This window comes from Abramis brama, assembly GCF_963993115.1.
Source record: "Abramis brama genome assembly, chromosome: 23".
Lineage (NCBI taxonomy): Eukaryota > Metazoa > Chordata > Actinopteri > Cypriniformes > Leuciscidae > Abramis > Abramis brama.
In genome coordinates, this window is record NC_139985.1 from 1630628 (window position 1) to 1652667 (window position 22040).

A 22040-nucleotide genomic window follows, 5' to 3' on the forward strand; every position below is an offset into this window, starting at 1 on the left:
AATAATTAATAATCAACAATGATTAAAAAATCAGATCAGTTATCCAATACTTACATAAAAACATTATAAGTATTAGTTAAAAAAATAAATAAAAAATCACCAGAGGTCAAAAAGCTGAAATAAAACAATAATAATTATAAAGGTTCTGCATAAAAATAATCTTAGCATTGTTTATATAATAATAATAATAATAATTTGTTTTATTTACTATATAGCGCCTTTCAAGAACCCAAGGACACTTTATATAATATTGACAAATAACACAAATAAAACAGATCTACAATGACAAGTTTTTTAAACTGAATGCGATTGATAGGGAGCCAGAGCATGTGATGTGAGCCGAGTCATAGTTTTGTAGTCATAGTTTAAAAGTTTTGAGCCATCCATACTTTGAGATCTTGTAGACAGGAAGTGATGGAGGAAGTGATGGGGGGGGGGGGGGGGGGGGGGGTGATTCAGTTTTAGGCTGAAAGGTGAGATAGATTTGTATATCATCAGCATAACTATGGAAATTAAGACCATGATGCTGAATGATCTGACCAAGAGGAAGCATACAGATTAGAAACAGAAGTGGACCAAGAACGGAACCTTGAGGTACACCACAGTGTGTTTATTAATGCTATTGTGTGTTGTGTGTTTATTAATGAAGTTAGCCACCGAAAGACAGTACCAGTGATACCAACAGCAGTTAGACGAGATGGAAGTACTGAATGGCAAACAGTATTAAAAGCTGCATTTAGGACCAGGAGGCTGAGGCCACCAGAATACTTTAATTATAATTTTCATATTTATTGGATTTGGTTTTGTGTTCATTTAGAACACTCAAAAACATGAATATAATCTGTATCGCTTGTTAAAAACCAAAGAGATAATCTCTGTGAAGTCTGTGTTTGTTCTCATAATGGATGGCCCCGCCTCTGCCTCTGACCCCGCCTCTGACCCCGCCTCTGACTCCACCCCCACATCGATCGCTCTCTCTCAGGGTTTGGCCCTGAATTTTTGAGTTGCCATTCAAGCATCAAAGCACATTTAAAGTTGTTCAAAACAAACAGGCCGGCATTCTGCTGCCGCTGTCACAGTAGCCGCAGGTTTTTTTCCCCATTTTTTTTTCATTTTCCTCTTCTCTCTCTCTCTCTCTCTCTCTCTCTCTCTGTTATTCCCCCTCCTCCTCTGAAACGAGTCCAGAACATCCTGTTCTCTGAGTCAGTCAAGCTCCAAGCCCGTCGGGAACAGTATATTTGTGGCTGAGCTGAGGGGCTAACAGAAATGGCCCAGTTGCTTTGACCTATACTGTTTTAATAAAATCACTCTGAGCGTAAACATTGCTGCGGGGCCAGACGTTGCTGCCACAGCGAACGCTGCTGTTTCGTAACTTGTGTCCCTCCATTAGATCAGTGTGAACCTTGCTAGGGTAAACACACACACAACAAAGCACACGAGGTCAAGCAGAACCGCCGTACAGCTACTGACACACACCTGAAATTAAAGGAACATTCTTGGTTCAGTACAATCAAAGATCCATCGATAGCATCTGTGGCATTATATGGATCACCACAAAACATTATTTTGACTCGTTCAAATCATGGATAGCAGAAAGAGACGTGATATATCTAATAGGGGTGTGCATCGTCACTGGTCTCACGATTCAATTCGATTATGATAATCATGTCAACATTTCGATATCACAATGCATTGCATCCTCACTTTTCAAGATTACGCTAGCGCGAGAAGCGCGTATGTGACGAATGACATCAGAGAAACACAGTAGTCTGTAATTGATTTTGGTCTATTACTGCATCGACGCAGACGATTCATTTCAACACTCCTAATATCTAATGCACCATTCACACTGAGTAAACACTCTGAGTAAACTCCACCTACAGGAATTATGCTGGTAATGCACATTCATCCACCTAGAAAAGTAGTTCCACTTTAAAAAGGGAATTTAATTTATTCAATTTATTAATTTTGATAATTTATTAATTTATATATATATATATATTATTGTGTAAATATACTGCATGTAGTTTTCATTTTGAAATTTATTTTGCATTTTAAATTTATTAAATTTATTTACATTTACATGTATTCATTTAGCAGACGCATTTATCCAAAGCGACTTACAAGAGAACAATAGGAGCAGTGAAACTAACAGTAGGACAACAATATGCAAGTGCTATAACCATTCTCAGTTTAATCTAACGCAGGATTTTTTTTTTTTTTTTTTTATATATAGAAGAGAAAGTGTTTTTATAGTGTTATTATATTTACATTCATTCTGTATATTTACAAAATAATCTTAACAAAAATATGTAATATTAATTTTAATGTATTAATTTTAATATTAAGTTTTATTTTCAAATAATCTTAATAATAATAATAATAATAATATGTGACTTAAATGGCAAATTATAATTTTGTGTAATTAATATAAATGTTAATATTTTAGGCTTTATATATAATGTGTGTGTGTGTGTGTGTGTGTGTGTTTCTCTGTGTGTGTGTTAATAATAATAGATTTGATTTTAAGTATTTACTGTAAATATACAAAATGTAAAATACAATTGTGCAAATATTGCAAATTTAGTTTATAAATAAATGAAATGTATACATAAATAATATATAGTATATTTACACTATATATATATATATATATATATATATATATATATATATATATATATATATATATATTTATTTATTATTATTATTTTTTTTTTTGGTGAAAATATTCATTTTAAACCATTTTAAACATTTTAAACAATCCTCATGGGAGCAGTTTCAGCCCTTGTTTTCACTGTAAATGAGATGATTTTCCACACAGACAGAGACCGACCCTCGTGTCAGAGTTTCTCTAACCAGTGCATGATGGTCCTCCTCAACATGGCGACCAGTGTGTCTATAACAAACCTCTGATATCCATGTTCATGATGCGCATGTCCATAACATCTATAAACAGTCACACAGCCAAAGTATTAAAACCATACAACAACTAAAAAATTCATTTTAATCACTACTTTGCTGATCTCCAGGACCTCCACACTGCAAGAAAAACCACCAGTCCAACAACTTATAAAGGACATTTTAGGGTGTTTTATTCCCTGAGAAACGTGGAGAATAGTCTGCCGTGCTCATGGGGGGGCGTGGCCAGTCGTTAGTCATTAATGAGCTGTCAGTCACAGAACACACACACACGGGGCCTCATAGAAGGAGCCATGGGACACATACCCTGACACACACTTCAGTGACCCGTGACAGGCAGAGCAATGTGAGAGACACAAATGACCTGGCCTCTGCTTTCATGGGTCACGCTCCCCAAAACTGAGTATGGATAAAGCTGCAATTAGTCTTGACGGACCGTTTCCCTATATATGGAGCATTGTGAGGCACACAATGTGTCTGCATGATATTGAGCTCATGATATAATAACATATGGATATGAGCTTTGTGCGAGCAACAGATGATATTTGTTTTCTGCCAAAATAACCAAGCATCTTTTGAACAACAGATGACGCATTTGCATACTTAAACATGACATTTCAGAGAATTTGTAATGCAAAAAAAAATATTTGCAATTCTTAATGCACTCAATCAACAGGGGAAGTATGGTGATATCTAGTTAAATCTTTTACCCTGTTCGCCTTGCCTTAAAATAGGCCAAATTCAAACGAATCAAATGTTGCACTCCAATCCTGTACAGTTTGAACAGTGATTGAGATTTGTACTTTGGCCTGTTTACTATAAAAGCTGCCTAATTCCTCTCACAAAGTTACTCCACACTCCTAAAATGACAGCGTGACATAACTTCCGAATCAGGATTAAATATGAAGCCGCTGTCCGCCTGTGGATATATACGGATATCCGGAGAAAAGCACACAGGACGACATGCTTGTAAGTACAGTAAGCATATTAAACTAGGCCTATTCTGTATTTGGAAGCATCAAAACAAACCTAACTGGATTCAGATGAAAGATAAACAGCTGTAATGTTACATTACATTTAACAAGCAGATTTAAATATACTGACATAAAGGCAATTATATCATGAGGTCAGTGTGTATGTGTGTGTTTACATCACCTGCCACTATTAAGTGTCTCACAATCTCTCATGTAACATGTTCTGAGGCTTGTCTCTTGATATCATTGTAGATCACGACTACAACGGCCCCTGCTGGTAGACACCAGAACTATACATTATACTTCATTTCTGAGACGAATAATGCCTTTCTGAATGGATTTGACTGCAATGATCAGCTCATCAGATCTTGCTGAAACCTCACTATAATAAACCACATGATCAAAATATCACAGGAGAGAACATGAGAACATGAAGCATCATGTAACAATTAAATGTGTTCAGTTTTCCAGTTTAAATGAGCAACTAACTAGTCTCCCGAAAGTCTCTCAGTACATGAAACAAGCAAAAAAAATAAAATAATCAGTGTTGTTATCGTTAACTTAAACTATTACAATCTTTACGGTTACAAATATTTTTCGGTTATTAAATATTAGGCTATATATGATATGATTATATTAGAATAAAAAACTTTATTAGAAAATTAGAATTGTTGCCTTGGCACCTAACTGAAATATTTTTGCTATTATTATTATTATTAAATTTTTGCATTTAAATAACATCATTATTAGTATTTTGTAAATATACTGAATAAATGTAAATATACTATATTAGTTTAATAAATAAAATAAAAAATAGCTTAAATTGACGTACTAAAATGACTAAAACTGACAAAAATAAAGCTAAACAGAAATATTAAAAAAACTATTAAAAATAAACATTAAAAAAGCACATAACATAACATTTTAAATAATACAAAAGTAACACTGGCATAAATCCACTGCATCCAAAATCACCTTATATTGTAAAAACAAACAAACAAAAAAACACTTTTATTAGTACTTCTTAACTAATACTAAAATGCTGTTCAACGCTTAACTCTGATATTGTATAAAATTGGAAAATGCATTTTCACTAGTGGTGTAAAACAAAAAGACATGGACTAAAAGCCTAAAAAATACCCATTTAATTGTATTCAATTGATTACATTTTATTTAATTTATTAATTAAACGTCTTATTTTATAAATATACATGTAATATAGGCCTAATAAAGAACCAACTTCCTCCATGATAACTCATATATGCTATCGCATCCATTGAGAAAAATCATGCTCTCTGACTGCATCTTTATAATGCAATGGAAGTGACGTGCCGAGGGATTGGTGAGCGAGCGGGGTTAGACCTCACAGAGAGGACGAATGCCACGGTGTGTGTGTGTGTGTGTGTGTGTCAGTATGCGACTTTGTACTCTGTGTTCTGAGTGTGAAGTGTTGTGTAACAACCTCAAAAACAGATTATATCCACTAATGGCACGTCCGTTTGGACTGAAGTGCACACGGGTGAAAATGAACACAAAATATAGATTTTTAATGCAAAACGGTTGGGCAAAAAGGGAATTTTAATTGCACTGCAACCTCCCGTCACACCACACAGATTACTGTGTTTATTTGGGATCATGCCAGTGTGTCTCGGAACAAAAAGCACATGCTAAACTCTCACTACACTTGTCTGAAATAATCACTAACCTAGATTAAGACATCATTAGCGCTCTGAACCAGCTGGGCTCCAAAGGTGGTCCGGCTGAGCGCCGTTTCAGACAGGATTCAGACTCAACAAACCCAGCATGCTCACTGGAAGAGAGTCAGCCAGAACCAAAAGCCCAGCAGTCGGCGTGAAGGGGTGGTGGGGTCGGTCACATGGGCTCACACCATCTGTCTCACCGGCGTTCCCTCTGAAACGAGGGACCAGACAGAGCCGCTGCCCTGAAGTGAACTACAGCCAGTTAGTTTACATAACCAGTCCTCTGATGCACTGGTTTCAGAGCTAGAAAGATCAAGCAAACAAACTCAAATACTGTCTAGCTAACAGGGAACGCTCTCAGAGAGGGGTCGTGAAATGAGAAATCAAATTTGCCTTGATCTTTTGGCATATAAGAGGTATTTGTAGCATTGAAACATCCTGTGAGTTTCAGAGCTCAGAACGTTCTCATTATCAACAAAGCATAACCAAACTCCATACATTGCAGGATTTGTGATGTCACACAGAGAAAAACATTTGCATACACCCGCCTCCAGAGCAAGACATCGACCAATAGTTACACATCACTGCACCATACGCCCCGCCCACTGGTGTTCCCTTAACAGCTGACATTTGCCTTTACTGGATATGAGCATAGCGTCAAAAGCAAATAGAAGCCATTATAATGACTGACGCTGATACAGTATACAGATGTGTGTTCAGATTATAATGACTGACGCTGATACACTGATACAGTATACAGATGTGTGTTCAGATTATAATGATTGACGCTGATACACTGATACAGTATACAGATGTGTGTTCAGATTATAATGATTGACGCTGATACACTGATACAGTATACAGATGTGTGTTCAGATTATAATGATTGACGCTGATACACTGATACAGTCTACAGATGTGTGTTCAGATTATAATGACTGACGCTGTCTACACTGATACAGTATACAGATGTGTGTTCAGATTATAATGACTGACGCTGATACACTGATACAGTATACAGATGTGTGTTCAGATTATAATGACTGACGCTGTCTACACTGATACAGTATACAGATGTGTGTTCAGATTATAATGACTGACGCTGTCTACACTGATACAGTATACAGATGTGTGTTCAGATTATAATGACTGACGCTGTCTACACTGATACAGTATACAGATGTGTGTTCAGATTATAATGACTGACTCTGATACACTGATACAGTATACAGATGTGTGTTCAGATTATAATGACTGATGCTGATACACTGATACAGTATACAGATGTGTGTTCAGATTATAATGACTGACGCTGTCTACACTGATACAGTATACAGATGTGTGTTCAGATTATAATGACTGACGCTGTCTACACTGATACAGTATACAGATGTGTGTTCAGATTATAATGACTGATGCTGATACACTGATACAGTATACAGATGTGTGTTCAGATTATAATGACTGACGCTGTCTACACTGATACAGTATACAGATGTGTGTTCAGATTATAATGACTGACGCTGTCTACACTGATACAGTATACAGATGTGTGTTCAGATTATAATGACTGATGCTGATACACTGATACAGTATACAGATGTGTGTTCAGATTATAATGACTGATGCTGATACACTGATACAGTATACAGACGTGTGTTCAGATTATATTGACTGACGCTGTCTACACTGATACAGTATACAGATGTGTGTTCAGATTATATTGACTGACGCTGTCTACACTGATACAGTATACAGATGTGTGTTCAGATTATAATGACTGACGCTGTCTACACTGATACAGTATACAGATGTGTGTTCAGATTATAATGACTGATGCTGATACACTGATACAGTATACAGATGTGTGTTCAGATTATAATGACTGATGCTGATACACTGATACAGTATACAGATGTGTGTTCAGATTATATTGACTGACGCTGTCTACACTGATACAGTATACAGATGTGTGTTCAGATTATAATGACTGACGCTGTCTACACTGATACAGTATACAGATGTGTGTTCAGATTATAATGACTGATGCTGATACACTGATACAGTATACAGATGTGTGTTCAGATTATAATGACTGACGCTGATACACTGATACAGTATACAGATGTGTGTTCAGATTATAATGACTGATGTTGATACACTGATACAGTATACAGATGTGTGTTCAGATTATAATGACTGACGCTGATACACTGATACAGTATACAGATGTGTGTTCAGATTATAATGACTGACGCTGATACACTGATACAGTATACAGATGTGTGTTCAGATTATAATGACTGACGCTGTCTACACTGATACAGTATACAGATGTGTGTTCAGATTATAATGACTGACGCTGATACACTGATACAGTATACAGATGTGTGTTCAGATTATATTGACTGACGCTGTCTACACTGATACAGTATACAGATGTGTGTTCAGATTATAATGACTGACGCTGTCTACACTGATACAGTATACAGATGTGTGTTCAGATTATAATGACTGACGCTGATACACTGATACAGTATACAGATGTGTGTTCAGATTATATTGACTGACGCTGTCTACACTGATACAGTATACAGATGTGTGTTCAGATTATATTGACTGACGCTGTCTACACTGATACAGTATACAGATGTGTGTTCAGATTATAATGACTGACGCTGATACACTGATACAGTATACAGATGTGTGTTCAGATTATAATGACTGATGCTGTCTACACTGATACAGTATACAGATGTGTGTTCAGATTATATTGACTGACGCTGTCTACACTGATACAGTATACAGATGTGTGTTCAGATTATATTGACTGACGCTGTCTACACTGATACAGTATACAGATGTGTGTTCAGATTATAATGACTGACGCTGTCTACACTGATACAGTATACAGATGTGTGTTCAGATTATAATGACTGACGCTGTCTACACTGATACAGTATATAGATGTGTGTTCAGATTATAATGACTGACGCTGATACACTGATACAGTATACAGATGTGTGTTCAGATTATAATGACTGATGCTGTCTACACTGATACAGTATACAGATGTGTGTTCAGATTATAATGACTGATGCTGTCTACACTGATACAGTATACAGATGTGTGTTCAGATTATAATGACTGATGCTGATACACTGATACAGTATACAGATGTGTGTTCAGATTATAATGACTGACGCTGATACACTGATACAGTATACAGATGTGTGTTCAGATTATAATGACTGACGCTGATACACTGATACAGTATACAGATGTGTGTTCAGATTATAATGACTGATGCTGTCTACACTGATACAGTATATAGATGTGTGTTCAGATTATAATGACTGACGCTGTCTACACTGATACAGTGTACAGATGTGTGTTCAGATTATAATGACTGACGCTGTCTACACTGATACAGTATACAGATGTGTGTTCAGATTATAATGACTGATGCTGTCTACACTGATACAGTATACAGATGTGTGTTCAGATTATAATGACTGATGCTGATACACTGATACAGTATACAGATGTGTGTTCAGGTTATAATGACTGACGCTGTCTACACTGATACAGTATACAGATGTGTGTTCAGATTATAATGACTGACGCTGATACACTGATACAGTATACAGATGTGTGTTCAGATTATAATGACTGACTCTGATACACTGATACAGTATACAGATGTGTGTTCAGATTATAATGACTGACGCTGATACACTGATACAGTATACAGATGTGTGTTCAGATTATAATGACTGACGCTGATACACTGATACAGTATACAGATGTGTGTTCAGATTATATTGACTGACGCTGATACACTGATACAGTATACAGATGTGTGTTCAGATTATAATGACTGATGCTGTCTACACTGATACAGTATACAGATGTGTGTTCAGATTATAATGACTGACGCTGTCTACACTGATACAGTATACAGATGTGTGTTCAGATTATAATGACTGACTCTGATACACTGATACAGTATACAGATGTGTGTTCAGATTATAATGACTGACGCTGTCTACACTGATACAGTATACAGATGTGTGTTCAGATTATAATGACTGATGCTGATACACTGATACAGTATACAGATGTGTGTTCAGATTATAATGACTGACGCTGATACGCTGATACAGTATACAGATGTGTGTTCAGATTATAATGACTGACGCTGATACACTGATACAGTATACAGATGTGTGTTCAGATTATAATGACTTTAACATAACCCCTTTAACAAACGTTCTGGCAAGGTTCTCTCAAAGATATGAGCAGTTACGTTGATAGAACATTTGTTTAAAGTTATCTGGTCTTTAATAATGTTCTAAAAAATTTTGCACAAAAACATTATCGGTCATGGAACTTTTTTTTCCAGAAGCATTTTAGTCCATCTAATAGAGTATTCAAAATCAAAAATCATTGCTGTTTCTTTGTAATTATAGCATTATTACAACCCCCCCCCGCAAGTAAATGCTACCGTTTTTTTCAGCGTACTTACAGATGGACATCAGAACTCAAACAATAACAGCGTCTGGTGATCCACCCTCCAGGTCACTGAGTTCATCACAACTCTTCTGAACTCTTCTCAGCGGGCGACTTCTTAACACAAAAACGCTTCACAACTGACCATATCATCATGCACACAGAGGCGAAAATGATTCTCATGTCTTTTGTTATCATCAGCATCTGAGTCCAATTAAAATCTTGGTGCAAATCCCTCGTGACAGAAGCCAAATTAGACAGAGCTAGGTCAACATGATCCACAAAACTACGCTTAATTAAAGAAACTACAAACCAGACTATATTACAGGCACACTATATAAACAAATTAATGTTCCTTGTAAATTAGTTTGAACCACAGCACAAACTCATATATGAGTTACAAGGTTTATGTTTGGTGACCAATGTAAAATGTCAATCTTGAAATAAAGAGGCAATCTCACTTACTAATTCATACATTTGACAGATGTTTTTAATTTATTTATCCAAAACGTCTTTAAAGGGGTGGTATAATGCCCTTTTCACAAGATGTAAAATAAGTCTCTGATGTCCCCAGAGTGTGTGTGTGAAGTTTTAGCTCAAAATACCCCACAGATATTTTTATATAGCATGTTAATATTGTCACTTTTTGAGGGTGAGCAAAAACGCACCGTTTTGTGTCTGTCCCTTTAAATGCAAATTAGCTGCTGCTCCCGGCACAGGGGGCGGAGCTTCAACAGCTTGTGTCCTTTTACCTCACACACACATGCACTGAAAATTTACATTTTTTTTTGCCTTTTATGTTCAAACCGGAGTCAGACAATGATGGAGAGACTCAAGAAGAAGTGACAACATGTAGAAGCAACAGGACATTTCTGAATGGTTAGTTGATGAGTTTATGAAGCTGATGTGTAGTTATCTTCTAGTCATTGATTAGCATATTCTGTCTTGATAATCTATAAATCGTGTTCAGGGGGCGGGGTTTATGTAAATTCTAGGGTTGGTGATGTCACTAACCCGGGAGGAATGTGGTGTAGTCTCTACCAGCCGTTTGTTGTAGTCCTTAAAAAGCGATTTCTTTAAAAGCAAATATCTCCCTTTGCTTTGAACTTTGAGCGTTGTAACTTTGCAGATGTTGTTTATGCTCAAACAGCAACATTACACACTAACTAAAGTTAGAAAAGTCAAATCATATTCAACCACCCCTTTAATCAGTTCACAGAGTTAGGAACAACAATCAATGCAGCAGAAAGTGTATCAAATCCATTACAAATCCACACTTAAATTAATAGGGTTGAAGATAATTCTCAATATTATCAAAAACTACAGCCAATCAACGATGATCATGTTAAAGTGTAAATGACGGCCTTTAACCAAGTCATGTATGATGAATTATGCTTTTACCTGATCTGACATTGTAAAAGACTCTTCCTGACTGTTTACAGGGTATAAAACATTCATCCAAACGCCTCTAGTTTCATTACATAACAGGGTTTATTCCTTATTTTGAAAACAGTACCAGTCTTTATTGGATAGAGAACATTGCAAACTTGTTCTTTGTGGACTTAGGTTAAGCCAAACACAACAACTTTAACCCTGTAAAGCCTGACATACGAAATAATAGTCAGAAATATATATATATATATATTCTTTAAATGGAACAGTTTATTGAAACTTCGGACAAAATATTTGTTAAAAATCTATTAAAAGGTTACACATTCTGATCACTTGCATCTTTATAACGGTATAGCAGATACTTGCATAAAATGCATATAAATATCTGCCAATAATATGTCTTAGTAAGGTGATTTTTAAATGCTTAGTTTTATGATCAAAGCTCTGTAGTTTTAAAATATATAATGCAATGCAATACAATGATTGAGAGATGAACAAATAAATCTTCCTCAAAAGCCTGATGATCATATTTGATACTCATGATTTTTCTAAAATATTATGCATGGATAATCAAGTAAACCGAAGCTGCTTCAGTCCAGCTGAAATATTACTAACAATATCAAAGTTATTCTTCTTTACGGTTAACCCTATGATTAAGATTCTAGAGCCAGCTTTAGTTATTCCAAAATAAACATAAATAAGATGTTCAGTTAAACATAATCTTCAGAGCTATTCCACAGCAGATACTAATATATCAGTATGAATCTTTAACTTTAATACTGTCTTGACAAAAACTTACTGCAGGATACAATTAACTTATTCTCGGTGGATAGGGATGTAACGTCGTGACAGCAAATGTGTTTTAATCCTTGAACAACATAAACACGCATTTACATAAACAAATATACAGTCAAATCATAGGAGAAAGGTGAGGTAGGGAGGGGGAAGAAGAACAAATCTATTCCTAAAATAGTTTGTATTAGCAAACCCTCATCATATCAAATAGCATTAAATCAGATTAAATCTTTTGTACAATAGATATTTGGAGGGATCAGTGGTGAATTTGATCTGTTTGACGTATATTAAAGCTTTCTCTGCTAACGTTAGCATTAGCACACCGCTGCGGTGCAGATTATCACCATACCAGTCTTTCCTCAGTGACGCTGATGGAAGATCATAAACAATATTACAGCCTGATCCACGTCTAATCCACTCACAGTCAGATCAGTGTCTCAGTGCTTCTGCTAATATGAGCACTTTTACAAAGCCAAGTCTGTTAAAATACTTCATGCACTCGCTAGTTTATTTCATTAGTCTACTAATATGTATAAACATGAATTACAGAATGTGTGTGTGTGTGAGTGAGTGTGTGTGTGTGTGAGTGAATATGTGTGTGAGTAAGTATGTGTGTGTGTGTGTGAGTGAAAACGTGTGTGTGTGTGTTTATGCGTGTATGTATGTGTGAGTGAGTGAGTGTGTGTGTGTGTGTGTGAGTGAGTATGTGTGTGTGTGAGTACATGAGGGAGTGAGTACGTGTGTGAGTGTGTGTGTGAGTACGTGTGTGAGTGTGTGTGTGAGTATGTATGTATGTGTGTGTGAGTGAGTATGTGTGTGAGTGAGTACGTGTGTGTGTGTGTGTGAGTAAGTGTGTGTGTGTCCCTGTGTGTCCGGTGTGTGTGTGTGTCTGTGTATGTGAGTACGTGTGTGTGTGTCCCTGTTTGTCCAGCGGGTGTGATACCCTTCAGACAGTAGCAGCACCAGACAGCCTTGGCTTCTCTACGTGCGTGTGTGTGAGTGTGTGTGTGAGTGAGTGAGTATGTGTGTGAGTGAGTGAGTGAGTGAGTGAGTATGTGTGTGCGTGTGTGTGTGGTGTGAGTAAGTGTGTGTGTGTCCCTGTTTGTCCGGTGTGTGTGTGTGTGTGTCCCTGTTTGTCCGGCGTGTGTGATACCCTTCAGACAGTAGCAGCACCAGACAGCCTTGGCTTCTCTACGTGCGTGTGTGTGAGTGTGTGTGTGAGTGAGTGAGTATGTGTGTGAGTGAGTGAGTGAGTGAGTGAGTGAGTATGTGTGTGCGTGTGTGTGTGGTGTGAGTAAGTGTGTGTGTGTCCCTGTTTGTCCGGTGTGTGTGTGTGTGTGTCCCTGTTTGTCCGGCGTGTGTGATACCCTTCAGACAGTAGCAGCACCAGACAGCCTTGGCTCCTCACGGCCTCTTCCCAAAACCGTGTTTGACAGCTCGTCTCTGACAGATCCTCCCTGTGGCAAGAGGGAATCTCCAGCTTTAACAATTTATCATGCCTGAGCTTTGTTGGCAATACAATGCCAACACAAGGGAATCAGCGTTCGGAGAGGGAATGATGAAGCTGGCGTGCCGCAAAACCGTGTTGGAGAAACAAAGGCCAGCTCATGTCAACCCTGGAAGCACAGGAGTCTCTGTGTGTATATAAAATCATTCTGAATGGTTTAGTACATTTCTATGTGGTTGCTATGGTGTTTTGAGTGGTTGCTAGGGTGCTGTTGTCAAGTCAAGTCAGCTTTATTTATATAGCGCTTTTAACACTACAGATTGTTTTAAAGCAGCTTAACAGGAAAATAATGCAACAAAGTTTGTTCCCAGAAGAAAATAGTGTCATAGTCCAGCTAAAGTAAGTTCAGTGATGGTTCATTTTTGATGTAAAAAAAGTTATTAATTTAGTTAATTTATATATATAGCCGCTCTGGAGAAAACTGTGTTTTGGGTGGTTGCTAGGGTGAAAAAAACGTAAGTTCAAAGACAATATTCTAAAGATGGCGGCGCTCTCGTTTCTCTGGCGCATAAGGTCTTATAGCACCAGGGTTTGAAATTAACACCCGTTAATCCGCCAAATGCGGGTAAAATGAACTCATGAGACAATTTGGCATGTTACTATGTTTACTCACTTTGCTGGTGAAGTTCGACAAATCTGCGCAGATTTAGCGCAAATATTTGTGAGTCATCATTATTTATTAAATACAGTGTATTACGCAGAATCTGCTCATATCTGGCTCATTTGAACACACTCGTCACTACACAACAAATAACGGTGCGCTTGTTCATTTGCATTGAAGCAACAAAAGATTAAAAAGCATTTGGTGAACGGAAAAGACAATGTTATTTTCCAACATCCTACATTTATTTGATGTTCTTTGTCCTGTGTTGATCTGACCAACTAAAACACATTTTTGGTGAAAAGGATGAGGATGAAAGAGGAAGAGAGGAGATGCTGGATGACAGGATTTTGTTTGAATAAGAAATGAATGTATGAAATCCAAATTTAATAACTTGACAAAAAAAAGAGAAATGAACCAGATTAAACACATCAGCTAATGACATAGCTAATCTGGTTCATTTCTCTCTTTTTTTGGCTAGTTTAAGTTCTGAATGGCCGGTAACTTATACGGTAACTTACATTCATTTCAAACCCTGCATGGCACCATGTAAAAATAATAAAATAAAACACCTTTTTGAGTGTTTTCTAACATGTTTTGGATGGTTGTATAAACGTCTGTCCCTCCTTCACCTCCGCCTCCAGGTGTCGAGGTATGATGTCAAACCTTCAATCCTCTTAGGTGACCCAAACATCTATCCAACATAATCCTGCCTGGCAAAGTCACTGGCAAAGCGTCCCTGCCAAACTCTGGCCAACTGTCTTAAACGCATTACACTAAACAGATTACGCAAGTTTGTCATTTTCACAAAGGAGCTAGTGTCTAGAGAGGTCAAGGGTCGGCAGAAGACCTTTACTGAGATTAGGATTACACGACCACTGATTCCTGAAACAATCTGACATAGAAAACCAGGTTTCGATAAAGATAATGAACTGTGTTTCTAACTTCAACACGAGTCGTTCTAACGGCGCTACAGGGAGTCATGTGAAAATCTTCTGCCAGATCGTATAGCTTAAGCTACGGGGTCAAGGGTCACGGTTCACTGTGCAAATCCTGAGAGGTCAAAAACACTGAGATGATGAGCTCACTGTTAGGAGATTGCAAGTGCATCGAGTACATTAACACACACACACACACACACACTTTCATCTGATGCACAAACTCACACACATGTGATGCTCACAGTGAAATATATCACTACTGTATACTAAAATGTACTACTCAAAGTAATAATAATAATTTTTCTAAGGAATATCATAAAACCAACCAAAATATTTTTTCATCCATGTTTTCAAATCATACAGATCTGTTGTGCAGCACCTTATTAGATTTAATTGTTATATTTTCATTTGATTACATTTTAAGCTTGATTAAATTGTTGATTTTTATATACATTTCTATTAAATCATAAAACACAGAATCCCTCCCAAAAATAAAATGGAAAACACAGAATTTAGGGAAAAATTGTATTAATTTCATTGGGCCCTAAATTAAAATGTTGCCACTTTACATGTTTACACTGATTCTCAAGCAATTCTCATAACAAATATGTGGAAATCATTTCTCTCTCCATTAATGGTAAATGAATATTGTGATAAATATTGATATCGTATATGATATGGGGAAAAAATATCGTGATCATATGGAATTTAGCATTTCATAATATCTGAAGAACTGTAAAAACCTGGTATATGTTAGACTCGATGTGTCGGTGTCTGCCAGCTGCATCTACCTACAAAACCACAAACTGACTTAATAAATGTATGAAATATGAATCTGTGTGACGGCAGCGTTCATCGCTCACTCAGAGAAGTCGTTTTTAACCTTTCTGACATTCGACCATCACTCTTCCGATAATCCCGCTATTCCAGAGCGCTAACCTGTCCACAGGTCCTAAACCACTTAAGAGACATGACAACAAGCTAATGCCGGCACTGGAGAGCTCGTCTGTGGGTTACAGCACACGCTCACAGGGCAGGAGAACGTGGCACAAACGGGAACGCTCCGGGATTAAACGGGAATTACATGAAGTGCCTGTCTTCTTAGATTAATTCTAATCTCTCATCGTTAGATTTAATCACAGCGTGAGCTAATCAAGCATTGTTGTTTGGATGAATTTATTAGATCAGCTGTTTGAAGGAATTGAAAAATACCTTAATATTACATATTTGAAGTGTGTGTGTGTGTATGTGTGTGTGTGTGTGTTGGTGCACGTGTTAATCTGAGCATGTAACTGGCTGTTTGTGTGTGCTTGACCTGAGCCGCTGATGACAAATATTTAATCAGCAACACAACGTCATGTGTGACAACAACAGCTTTAGCCCTGCAGCGAAAGACACTCACACTCTCACACACACACACTCACTCACTCTCATACACACATGCGCACACACACACTCATATACACAAGCGCACACACTCACTCACTCTCATACACACACACACTCATATACACAAGCGCACACACATACACACGCGCACACTCACACACTCACTCTCTCACACACACAGAGCAGAAGTGATTGATTGTGTGTGTGTGTGTGTGTGTGTGTGTGTGTGTGTGTGTGTGTGTGTGTAAACTCTTGCCAACAGCTGCTAATCTAGAACATAATAAACATGCTGTCTGCCAGGACCTTGTGTCACTGTCGCAGTTTGGTGTGTGTGTGTGTCGTTGTTGTTGTTGTTACTAACCCAGACTGCCCCTTTTATTACAAGTGTAAACAAACTTGTAAACAAAAGTCTTTTAAAGACAACAAACAATTAAATCCCCAAAACATTCTTGAAAAACTGATTGATTGTTTAAAATGCATGTCCTTATCAAACATTAGTGCTTCATGCAGTGTGTGTGTGTGTGTGTGTGTGTGTGTGTTTGTGTGTGTGTGAGAGTGTGTCTTTCTGTGTGTGTACGCATCTGTGTGTGTGTGTGTGTGTGTGTGTGTGTGTGTGTGTGTGTGTGAGTGAGTGAGTGTGTGTGTCTCTGAGTGTGTCTGTCTGCGTGTGTGTGTGTGTGTGTGTGTGTATGTGTGTGCGTCTGTGCGTGTGTCTCTGTGTGTGAGAGCGCGTCTGTGTGTGAGTGAGTGTGTGTGTGTGTGTGTAAGAGTCTCTCTCTCTCTCTGTGTGTGTGTGTGTGTCTGTCTAATGAAGTGTAAGCTGTAGCTTTCTGGACCTCTAGTGGTCATCAGTGGCACTGCAACAATAATTATATATTTTTTCTTAAATAGAATCGCCACAGTTGACTCAGACAGAGCTAGTTATATGAATCACAATTCATGTTAATTCTAATTCAGTAATTCGAATTGGAATTGCAGATCCCTCGATCAATGTAATTGTAATTTCCTGCCATTTATATCATCCAGCATGTAAAAAATTGTGCATTTGATCACTTCCACAAAAGGATTTGAGGAATCATTAATGTCTGGATATTTCTTACCTAAGATTCTGTTTTAAACCACTAACTGTAGGTGCGAGCAGAGCTAATATTGATGCATGATGCCACTAATGATCAGTTATGAAGTCAGTAGCACAACAGATGTGTTTGCAGCTCTTGTTTTGAATGGTTATTCTATTAATAAGCTGTGCGTCTGCAGGCGTATAAACACACACACACCTCCATTAGCACTCTACAAGAGCCGTCACACGTTATTCATGTCCATCATGTTGTGACAAGATTCATTTGTGTGTTTGCCTCCTGCTACGTCTGTGACACCGACCGAGACGAGGAACGACTGCTTTTACTCCGTAAGTGCTAGTATATTTCAAAGAAACAGCAATTAACCGTTTGAACTTAAGTCACAATACAATTAAAATGGATTTTTTTTTAAAGGAATATTGCAATATTTATTCTAAATGATTTATTTATTAAATTCATGTTCCTGGTAATCTTCAGGAATCAGAATAAGTTCCTCTTGCAGCATCTCTTCTCTTCTCTGATGACGAGGGCGGGGCAATCTGTCACTCACATGAGATCAGCCAATAGCAAACCACAACCATCCAATCAGTTCCCCACAGACACAATCAAGCCCCGCCCACATTTGTTCTTGTTCCAGAAGCGTTTCACTCGCATATACCAGGCGGTCAGGGTTTCATATTATTTTGAAGGTACCCCCGGGAGCCGCCATTGGCTAACAAGCCTTCACCTGCTGTTAGCATCCCATTGACTCCCATTCATTTTGGCGTCACTTTGACAGCGAATAACTTTACATCTGAGGCGTTTAAAGACTCCATTTGTCCATTGTTTATTTCTAAAGAAACACGACAATGTATAAAAGGCTCCATTACCTTGTATCTTACGTTATGGCCCCGTAGAAGCAGTTTTTGTAAAAGTAGGCTAACGATTGCGTCATAACCACGCGACTCTCTGGAAATTACCGTAGAGACAGGAAGAGAAGCTCGCAATCAATCGGGGGGACGTGGAGGCATAAAGTCCGATAAAGTAAAGGGAGAAGCCCATAGAGAGTCATGACGTTGCTCCTGCTCCTAGCTCATGGACAGCTCCTACTCACACTCTCCGTCTCTGCGAGATTCGGAAGGGAATGGTTCCGATTTCGCTTGGCACGGCTACTAGAAAACTTACAACTGTCAGGCAGGTTGCTCACGTCACATCCACGTCGTCAAGCTCAGTTTGAGTCTGCGCAGTACGCTCGGCAATCAGGAAGTGACTGCTTCTAATGTGCTTCAACTTCTCTCCGTTGAAACCTATGGGGTCGCGGTGTCCAGTTTATATACTGTCTATGGCATATACGGCACTATAGTGAAGAAAAGACTAGCACAACTTCACGACGATTTTAAAGGTGAAATTTTGATGTAGAAAAACTGAAATAGTGTTTTCTTTTAAACATACTCCAATAATGTTTCATTTACTTACAAAATAATATATTTTTTTTTGCAGTGCAGCTTGAGTTTCCAATTTAATCATCCCTTTTCCATTTTGTAGATTAAATAGCTTTTTTTTTTTTTTTTTTGGCTTAAAAAAAAACTTTTTGCCATACGGTTTTTGCCTAATGTATCTCTCTTAAAGGGACAGTTCACCCAGAATTTAAAATTCAGTTCTCATTTACTCGTTCCAAACCCGTATGAGTTTCTTTCTTCTGGTGAACACAAAAGACATTTTGAAGAATGTCTGTAACCAAACAGTTGCATTTAATTTCCCATACTATGGAAGTCAATGAGGATCATCAACTGTTTAGTTACTTATATTCTTCAAACTAAAAAACACTCTGTCTGAATGCCTGTTTAAACCTTTTCAATCCCAGAGACCAGGAGACGCCTAAACATCTGTCCATCAATCCCAGAAGATCATTGTCCCGACACTTAAAGCTCAACGGGTCGTCTATTGTTTCCTCCGCACCTCTCCAGCTCGTTCCCAAACAAGCCACCTGTTACACACGGACACAATCTTAGAAGATCTTAAACAACCAGCCTCGCTTCCCTCTCTTCACAAGTTCAACCAGCGTTCACTTCTCCTGATCAAATATTCATTTATTAAACCACTTTGACTCCGTCAGGAATTATGTTTTTAAGAGTACAGCGTATTAATATTGCACGAGGTCAACACGCGGTCAAACTCTGGCATATCAAAGCTTCACTAATAAAAATAAAGCATCTGTGGTGTCAACGAATCTTCTCTTTATGGTTTTTTGGTTCATTATAATATAAATATAAATAAACCACTTTTTAAAAAGTTCAGGTCAATAAGATTTCATTTAAGAAATTACTTTTATTCAGCATTAAATAGATCAAAAGTGACGGTAAAGACATTAATAATGTTATAATTGTTTCTATTTCAAATAAATGCCATTCTTCTGAACTTTATATTCATCAAAGAATCCTGAAAAATAAAATGTATCACAGTTTCCATATATTGAGCTGCTTTCAACATTGATAATGATCAGAAATGTTTCTTGAGCATCAAATCATCATATTAGAATGATTTCTGAAGGACCATGTGACACTGAAGACTGGAGTAATGGCTTTACTGACACTATTGATTAGTTTAATCTCATTTAAAGTCTTATAGACCCCAAACTTTTCAACGGATAGTGTACGTGCGATTATAAACGTGCAAGTCCTATATCTCATTATCCTCATGGATGCATTCACACACACACGCACGCACGCACACACACACACACACACACACACACACACACACACAAATCAGCTTTAAAGCAGCCATTATGCCTCAGCACTTTGAGGTCAAAGGTCAAATGACGGATAAAGATACATGGAAAGCTATAAAATGCTATCAATGCGCAAAACACACGTAAGCAACTACAACTAACAAACACTCAGCTACACCAAAACCACACGTGTGTGTGTGTGTGTGTAAATCTCCCGTGGTGTGAGCACTTACACACACAAACATGTCCAGGTCAGTCTGTTCTGTCGTCAAGAGGGTCAACTAGAGTTCATCCACTGTGAACTCTGCTTCACCTTTATTCACACAAAGAGAGAGAGAGAGAGACAGAGAGAGAGAGAGAGAGAGAGAGGGAGAGAGATACACAAAGAGATAGAGAGAGAGAGAGAGAGAGAGAGGTGCGTAATGCATTTAAATTAGACATGCTTCAGGCACAAGGTCGTCTGCAGGGACGGATCATCACAGAATTATGGAATTATGGAATATTCTGAATGGAAGATCACAATGTGTTAAAATCCTGCATGACTGAATCATTTCATTACGAGGAGACGGATGAGTGTTAAAATAATCATCGTGTTTTCATGCACTGAGGCGATTAATGTGCAATAGAAGTGAATTAGCTGGGGTTTTGTTTTGAAGAGTAAAACATCAAAGTCTGTAATCTTAAGGGGATATTCTGGGTTACAGTTTACAGGAAGAGTTGTGTGTTTACCATCTCCGAAGTGACTTTCTTTCTTTTGTTGAACACGAAATAAGAAGTTTTAAGTCACGTGCCGAATGCCGATGCAAAATTATATTATGTTGCTTTATGGATGGCTCTAAATGCATGTTCAGTTTTAAACGAAATGAATGAACGTGAATCTGACAATGTGGTTGTTGTAATGCAATGAAATGTCCAGTTAGTGGCGCTACAACATTAAAGCTGTATTGCTTATGAAAATAACGTAGAAGTTATACATTAAACCTAATAGTGTTTACAAGGGATGCACTGATATCAAAATTTTAGCCGATACCGATAACCGATAATGCTTTATATTTGAAAGCCGATATATTGTCTGATACATTAAAAGCCATGTCCCAAACACAATCATAATGTTCTCATAATTTTATGTAGCCGATATGACAGACTGAACTGTTGCACTTTACTGTATTTTGCTTATTTGAAGTGATTTCAATCATATTTCAAGCAATTTAAAACCATCATGTTGAACAGTGCGCATCTGAAGCGTCTCAACTGAAGGAAATAATACATTATTTATCGGCTTTATATATAGGCCACATTTTCTTATTGGGCCGATAACGATAACATTAAAAATGAACATATATCGGCCGATGCCGATATGGTGGCCGATATATTGTGCATCCCTAGTGTTTACAAATGCAAGTGTGAAAAGCAAATGTGAAAATAAAATCGAATTCAAAATAATATCAATACTACTAAAAAATAACACTGCTCTTCCCTGATTGGTCCATAACTCGCTCTAATGCTGTACCAGGTGAG

General features: G+C 37.6%; 1 protein-coding gene across 1 annotated transcript in view; it reads left to right on the top strand.

Annotated features, from left to right (window-relative positions):
- The first annotated feature begins 3771 nt into the window (after positions 1-3771).
- sult6b1 (sulfotransferase family, cytosolic, 6b, member 1) overlaps positions 3772-22040 on the top strand; it is a 54718-nt gene continuing 36449 nt past the window's right edge. Inside the window, exon 1 of the mRNA XM_084101307.1 lies at positions 3772-3891. The gene's annotated coding sequence lies outside the window, so the exon portion shown is untranslated. The remainder of the gene's footprint in view (positions 3892-22040) is intronic.